This window comes from Hemitrygon akajei, chromosome 14 (assembly GCF_048418815.1).
Source record: "Hemitrygon akajei chromosome 14, sHemAka1.3, whole genome shotgun sequence".
Lineage (NCBI taxonomy): Eukaryota > Metazoa > Chordata > Chondrichthyes > Myliobatiformes > Dasyatidae > Hemitrygon > Hemitrygon akajei.
Window position 1 is genome coordinate 75,752,335 of NC_133137.1, and position 8,099 is coordinate 75,760,433.

Here is an 8,099-nt window from a genome sequence, read left to right on the forward strand (position 1 = left end):
AAGCCTTGCAGAACTCTTTCTACTGACAGGAGAAGGGGCAAAGGTGGGTTACTTCTGCCTTAAAACTAGTTGCTTCGGGCAGATGGGGCTCATCAGCCATGGTTGGCTGATTATCCAGGGGAAGGAAAACTCTGATCTCAAACTTCTGCTGTCTTGTGGCCATACCCACTCCTGAGGAAACTATAAGGAGTAAACCCCGAGGGAAAAGCTGGAGCTGGAGTCATAAAGCAGTCCTATGTTGTGTTTAATACTGACTGGGAACTCCTGCAACATTGCTGGTGCCAAACTGCTTCAGTCTCTGCCATTCCTTTGGGTTCATCAGCTGTGTGGAGAGGGGATCTTGCTACGCGGGCAACAGCTTGCTCTCCATATTCTACTGCCTAGGCTTGTGTAACTAGACAGCTAGGACACAAAATCCATAGTTGACCCTGACTGACAGAGGCGTCAAAAAGAATGCAAACACAAGACCAATGTTTATTACCCATTCTTCACTGCCTCAAAACAGAGGAGGCTATTGGGAGTCAATCATGTTAGAGTGATAGATAAGTCAAACTGTGCATAAGGAGCAGATTCCCATACCTAAAGAACATGAGTGAACCAGATTTTTTTTATGTGAATACAGTGGCTTCATGGTTGACAGTACTGATGCTAGCAATGTTTCTAATTTGGATAAAATTGCTTACATTTACAATCCCCTTCCCTGTCATGGTTTCAGCTGATCCGAGTTGTGATGCCACCACTGCAACATCTGGCAACAGTCTAACGTGAGTTTCATCTCTGCTGTGTCCCTGATTCTTAGTTGTACATATGTTTGGCACTTCTGTTGTAGTAATGTAACTGTCTTTTTGATGGTAATTAACCTGTTGATCAAATTGCTCTGGTCTTCTGAGAAGCTAAAAAAGATATTTAGTCTGGATGTGCTTTATTGTTAGTGATCAGCTCTGCAGACAGCCCAGTGCATCTGTGGATGTGAACTTTCCTCGATTCAGGACATTTACAGCAGCAGGTACGCAAAAAGCGTCTGGAGGATCATCAGGGACTCCAGCCACCCCAGCCTCAAACTGCTTCAGCTGCTTCTGTCTGGCAAATGGTACCGCAGCATCAAGGCCAGGACCAACAGACTCCGGGACAGCTTGTTTCACCAGATTTATCAATACACATTGATCTGATTGCATTTCTGATTGTACGTTGTGTCTGAATGTACATGTATACAAAACAATTATGTACAATCTTAGTGTTTGGGTAGTTCCTCCCACATTTCCCTTCCTTATTTCTTGTACATAACGATGGAAACGCAACATAAAGATTTTTACTTTCTTATTTTGTGAGATGGATATAAGAAATAAAATTTTAATTCTAATTCTAATTCTAATTCTTTTGGGGTGCACACCTTCACTCAGGCAGTGCTATATCTTTATATAATATCGCAGCATCCTCTCAAGTACTTTCTGTAAACTCTTTGGATAGGCTTAGCAGCCATGTTGTGTAGTGGATTGAAATCACAATGCATATATGCAGTTCTTCTATACAAGTATTAATGAAACTTTACCCAGCGAAACTTCACCATTTTTTGCTCAATCCCAGTTTGAACTTTATGTGTCTCCCCACTGTTTAAGTTCTGCTGATGTAGCACCATTGACAGTTGTCCTGCAAGACTCTCCTCTGAGACACCTGCCTGTAGTGTCAACACCATCAAAGTGACACAATCCATGCTTTGATGTAATTGCATTCTTAAATTCGTTTGACAGGTTGGTTATGAACTTCTAACCAACAACATTCCACAATATCAAACTGAGCCCGAACCTCTAAAATCTAACATTGTCATTGCTCCCATCTCCTACATCTCCTACAAGGGTGGACCGAGTAACACTTTTGAGAAATCAAGCTCTAACTTAAAGGCCATAAGACCATAAGATATAGGAGCAGAATGAGGCCATTTGGCCCAGTGAGTCTGCTCCGCTATTTCATGATGGCTGATTCATTTCCCTCTCAGCCCCAATCTCCTGCCTTCTCGCCAAATCCCTTTATGTCTAATCTAACCAAGTATCTATCACCCTCTGCCTTAAATATACTCAATAAGTTGATCTCCACAACCGCCTATGGCAATCACCACTCTCTGGCTAAAGAAATTCCTCATCTCTATTTTTAATGGACATCTCTCTATTCTGAGGCTGTGTCCTTTGGACTTAGACTTCACATCACACTGAAAGAACTGAAAGATTTGCCTGTACCAAGCGTCACCAGCCTGGATTGCCAAGAATCTGACCACTGGGTAGTTTGAAATTCACTTTGGGCTTGAAGCTCAGGAACACTGCATAAGGTGGAGATGCCAGAGATCTCCAACATTGTCCTCTTGCTGGACAGTTGTCCTGGGCTTCTGAGAAGTGTGTGATCGTGCCTGGAAAAGATGCTTCCACACATTATTTGCCCAGCAACACATCACCCATTCAACTGATGAAACAAAAAGTAATTCATGAATTAAGTATAATCAGAAGAACAAATTATTACTTCACCTAGTTGGAAACAATACTTCCAGTTCAATTCATTTATTCATGTATTGAATGGGTTTCACAGGCATTTCTTTCATATGAAACTAGTTATTATAAAATAACAAAGTTATATATAATGAATAGTCTTTGCCACAGAAGTATCTTTTGAGGAGGAAGCTGACATTTTCATTTTAGGCAAATTTGTTCCTCATTTTATGAAATGGAGGATGTAGAAATTTGAAAATAACAGAGCACAACTTTAATGGCCTACATTATCAACACCAGCATGTGCTGTATTCAAAATGAACAGGAATTTCAGTATTTAATACAAAAATCAGAACTTCACTCACACAAGGATAGGACAATATTTTCTTAGCCATCAGATTTTCCCACCAAAATTCACTTCGGTATATTACTGCAGAGTATTACCAGGGGATTGAAGGTTAGCAAATGCTGTCCATGTCTTCAAGAAAAGGTAACGGGTATAACCCTGGGAATCATAGACCAGAGATTCTTGCATCAGTGGTGGGAAAACTAATGGAAAGGATTCTTACGGACAGGATTTATGAGCACTTGAGAAGCATTATTTTACGAGGGATAGTCTGTTCCCATCTGTGTGTGTGGTTGGTAGGGAGCAGGAGGTGGGGGTAGGGGAAATTGTGGGGAGGATGGGAAGGTGGGAAATGATCTGTTTTGTTATTTCTGCTTCTCATATGTTGGCTGTGTGTTGTTCTGCTGAACATTGTGGGTGTGCCAGATTAGCACCAGATTTTTCCAGCCCCATTGATCTTTAGACTGTGTTGGTTATTAACACAAACAGCTCATTTCACTGTATGTTTCGATGTATATGTGATTGGGCATCAAGGCCCGCCCAGTTTGGGTTTCAACTAGAATTCAGAAGGCAACAAACTGTGCAAATATAAAAAGAACAAAATAATAAGTAAACCAACAAACAAACAAACAAATAAATAAATAATATCGAGAACATGAGATGAAGAGTCCTTGAAAACGAGTCCATTGGTTGAGGGAACATTTCAATGATGGGGCAAGTGAAGTTGAGTGATGTTATCCCCTTTGGTTCAAAAACCTGATGGTTGAGGGGTAGTAACTGTTCCTGAACCAGAAGGAACAGAAGGATGGGAAGGGATGGGATGGAAACCTGGATTTGGAATTGGAGTTGGCTAGCCCACAGAAGGTAGAGGGTGGTAGTTGATGGAGTATATTATGCCTGGAGATCCAAGACTAGTGGTTTTTTTGCAGGGATCTGCCAGCAACCCCTGCTTTTTGTGATTTTTATACATTGCTTGGATGTGGAAATAAAAAGGCAGGTTAGTAAATTTGCGGATGAAAGTAAGGTTGGTGGTAGAAGGTGGTAGAAAGGTAGAAGTGTAGAAGATTTTTTTAGGTTACAATAGGACATAGACAAAATGCGGAGCTGGGATGAGAAGTAGCAGATGGAGTTTAATCAGAAAAGTATGAAATGATACACTTTAGAAGGTAGAGTACAAGGTTAACGGGAGGATTCAGGAAGGCATATTTTGCATTGGCTCTCATTAGTCAATTGAATACAAGAGCTGCAAGGTAACGTTGCAGCTCCATAAAACCCTGGTTAACCACACTTGGAATATTGTGTTCTGTTCTGATCACCTCATTATAGGAAGCATGTGGAAACTTTTGAGAGGATACAAAGAAAGCTTACCAGGATGCTGCCTAGATTAGAGACCATGTCTTATGAAGAAAGGTAGAGTAAGGTAGAGGTTTTCTCTTTGTAGTGATGAAAGACATGAGGCAACTTTGATAGAGGTGTATTAGAGGCATAGTTAGAGTGGACAACTAGCACCTTTTCCAAGGGCACCAATGACTAATACAAGAGGATGTCATTTTACGGTAAGTGGAGGAATCTTTAGGAGAGATGTCAGAGGTAAGATTTTTATGCATAGAGTGGTAAGCACCTGGAATACTTTGCTATTGGTGGTTGTAGAGTCAGATACATGAAGGACATTTCAGTGACCTTTAGATAGGCATATGGATGAAACAAAAACGGAGGGTTATTGGCTATGCAGGAGGGAAGGGGTTAGATTGATTGTGTAGGTTAACAATAGACACAACCGTGGGCTGAAGAGCCTGTACCATGTTGTGCTGTTCTATCTTCTATGCAGATTCTTAGAAGAAAACTTAAAAGTACAAAGGAGGTTCATGAAAATGATTCCAGGATCGAATGGCTTGTCGTATCAAGAGCGTTTGATAGCTCTGGGCCTATATTCACTTGAATTCAGAAGAATGAGGGGTGACCTCATTGAAATATATCAAATGGTAAAAGGCCTTGATAAAGTGGATGAGGAGAGGATGTTTTCTATGGTGGGAAAGTCTAAGACCAGAGGATACAGCTTCAGAATAGAGGGGGTGTCCTTTTAAAACGGAGATGAGGAGGATTTTTTTTTAACTAGAGAGTGGTGAATTTGTGGAATCCTTTGCCACAGGCAGCTGAGGAAGCCAAGACTTTAAGTTTATTTAAGGCAGAAGTTGATAAATTCTTGATTAGTCAGGGCAGGATAGGGAGGAGGCAGGCAGACTCGATGGTCTAATTCTACTCCTATATCTTATAGTCTTGTGGTCTTATGGTCTCAAATGACCAGGTTTCCAAGTAAACAAATTTTTATATGAATGGGTGGAAATTCCTAGAATTGTGATTCTTTTTTCAGTGCTAAAACCATGAGATTCTGTAGGCATTTCCCATATCCACTGATGTACTGTAAAAACAATTGCGAACAGACAAATATCATTGTACTCTCAAAACTGGTTCTGGCTACTGAATTTAAATGGAGCATTAGTATAGTCCTTCCTTGCAGCTTATCTATAACCAACAAAACAGTATTATTTAAAAACAATTATTTTTCTTATTTGAATGATTTTTCAATTGTGTGTGTAACTGTGCTGGTATCAAAAGGGCTTTAATCATATTAATGCAGGTTATGTTCCATGAGGTAGTAAGTTGTGGACATGTTATTTTGGTGTCAGAGGGCACCAGAGAGACATTCTGTAATGATCAATGAACCAGCTGTTTGGAATCAGACTGCCTTGCCCTGGTGTCTCAGAGCTGGACGTATCTGCACCGGTGCCAACCCCCACCCCCGGCACTCCTTCTCTGCCACCTGTCCCACACCCCTCCCGTGAAGCTCCACCAACACCATTCCCAACATTCTTTGCTCCTGCCAGATTTGCAAGCTTGCTCTCTGCTCCACATTGACAAATATAGTACTGTGCACAAGTCTTAGGTACCATAGCTATATGTATGTGCCTAATGCTTCTGCACAGTACTGTGTATTTTAATCCAGTTGATTGGCTTTAAATGAAAGAGGTGAAACAATTTTATTTTCTCTCTGAGGATTGGCAGTGTTTGAAACTCTCCTGCTGAAAGGAAGTAGAGCCTCTTAATAATTTTAAGTCAGACATATTCAGATATTTAATAAGGTAGAAAGTGAAGGCCAAGATGAGGTTAAAATCTGATCACCCACGTTCTTACTGAATGCCAGAACAGACTCAGTGAATTCAATTGACTTTTTTTCCTAATTTGTATATACATATTTATGTTTTCTTTTTTCTTAAGAAAGGTATAGGGAATATTTGGGTCTCATCAATGAGAAGCAGACTGAATGTTTGGCCATCCCTCTATAGAATAATAAAGAGCAGATAGACAAGTAGTCAACCACAACAAAAACAGAGGGATGACTACAATAGATCTGAACAGTATCGATGCAAAATAAATCTGTTCCTCTGAACTTACAGCACATTGAGCCCAGCTCTTTGCAATTGAAAGCTTTCTTTTAATGTTAAAGGGCAGCATGAGTTAATGATGGAGAGGGGAAACGTGGTATGGAACACAAGCAGGTGTAAATTTAACATAATGTACGAGAGGTGATTGATAAGTTCATGGCCTAAGGTAGAAGGGGTCAATTTCAGAAAACCTAGCACATTTATTTTTCAACATAGCCCCTCCTATATTTACACACTTAGTCCAGCGGTTGTGGAGCGTATGGAACTTAGACCTCCAGAAAGTGTCCACAGCATGGGCGATTGATAAGTTTGTGGCCTAAGGTAGAAGGAGATGAGTTATACAGCTCTTGCTACATGCACATGCAGGTCAACTCTTTGAGTGAGTATGCAGAAAGTTTGAAGTTAATAACTCATCCCCTTCTACCTTAGGCCACAAACTTATCAATCACCCCTCATATATCTTATCAGGTGGGATTCTAGAAAGAACCTAGATGATGACATTCTCTTTAGAAAACATTACCCATGGAGTTCAAGTTCTCAGTAAAAGAAATATTCAGTTAGAATTTGTTGAACTTCTATTCTTGCAAAAACAACACTGAGATGCTGAAAATGTACTGTACTGTGCAAAAGTCTTAGGCACATATATAGAGCTATGGTGCCTAAGACTTTAGCACAGTATTGTATTTGCCAGCATGGAGTGGAGAGCAAGTTTGTAAATCAGGTGGTGGCAAAGGATGCTGGGAATGGTCAGGGTGGTGCACCATGGGAGGGGTGAGGGACAGGAGGCAGAGAAGGAGTACTGGGGTTGAGGGTGATGTGGGTACAGACATACCCAGCCCTGAGACATCTGGCAAGATTACTTGATTACAAACAATTGGTTTATTGATCATTACAGAATATCTCTTTGCTGCTTCCCATGTCTTCCCCTCTTCCTTCCCCTTTTCCCAGCCATAACACCCCTCTCCATGCCCCCTTCCCACTCTCAGTCCACAGTACAGGCTCTTATCAGAATTAAGCTTATCGTCACTCAGATATGTCATGAAATTTTGTTTATTTTTGCAGCAATATATTAAATTATTACAGTACTGTGTAAAAGTCTAAGGCACCCTGGCTACATATATGTCCCCAAGACTTTTTGCACAGTATTTGTAATGAACCGAATATCTTTCAGCTTTGATAGAAGCTGATTGAACTGAAAAGTTTTCCGCAGAAGATGGCTGGCCTGTTGAGTATTTCATCCAATGTCCTTTTGTTATTCCAGTACCAGCTCCTCATCAGCACCTTCTCTCTCCTCCTATTGTATGCTTACTGCTCAGCCCACAGCATGCATTACAAAAATTACTGCAATCCTGATAGTCGGACAGCAATATTTAAATAAAAGTTTCCTGCTTTTAAGTATTCTAGATCCAATACACATTATTTACCGAAAGGATAAGGAGCCATGTGGTGATATCAGCATCCACTGATAACTTGTGGTCAATAATAATTTGGGGCTAGTGGAGAATCTATAGTTCTTTTCAGATTCAGGAGCTGTGCAGTGACATTAATTAAGACCAAATGGAAATTATTTTTTATTGTTAATATATACACTCAGTGGTCACTTTAATGGGTACATCCTGTACCTAATAAAGGGGCCACTGAGTATATGTCCATGGTTTTCTGCTGCCATGCACAACAAGGTTTGACGTGTTGTGTGTTCAGAGATTCTCCTCTGCACACCACTGTTGCCGTGCGTGGTTATTTGAGTAATATTGCCTTCGGGTCAGCTTGAACCAGACTGGTCATTCTCCACTGACCTCCCCCAGTAACACGGCATTTTTGCCCACTTAACTGCCT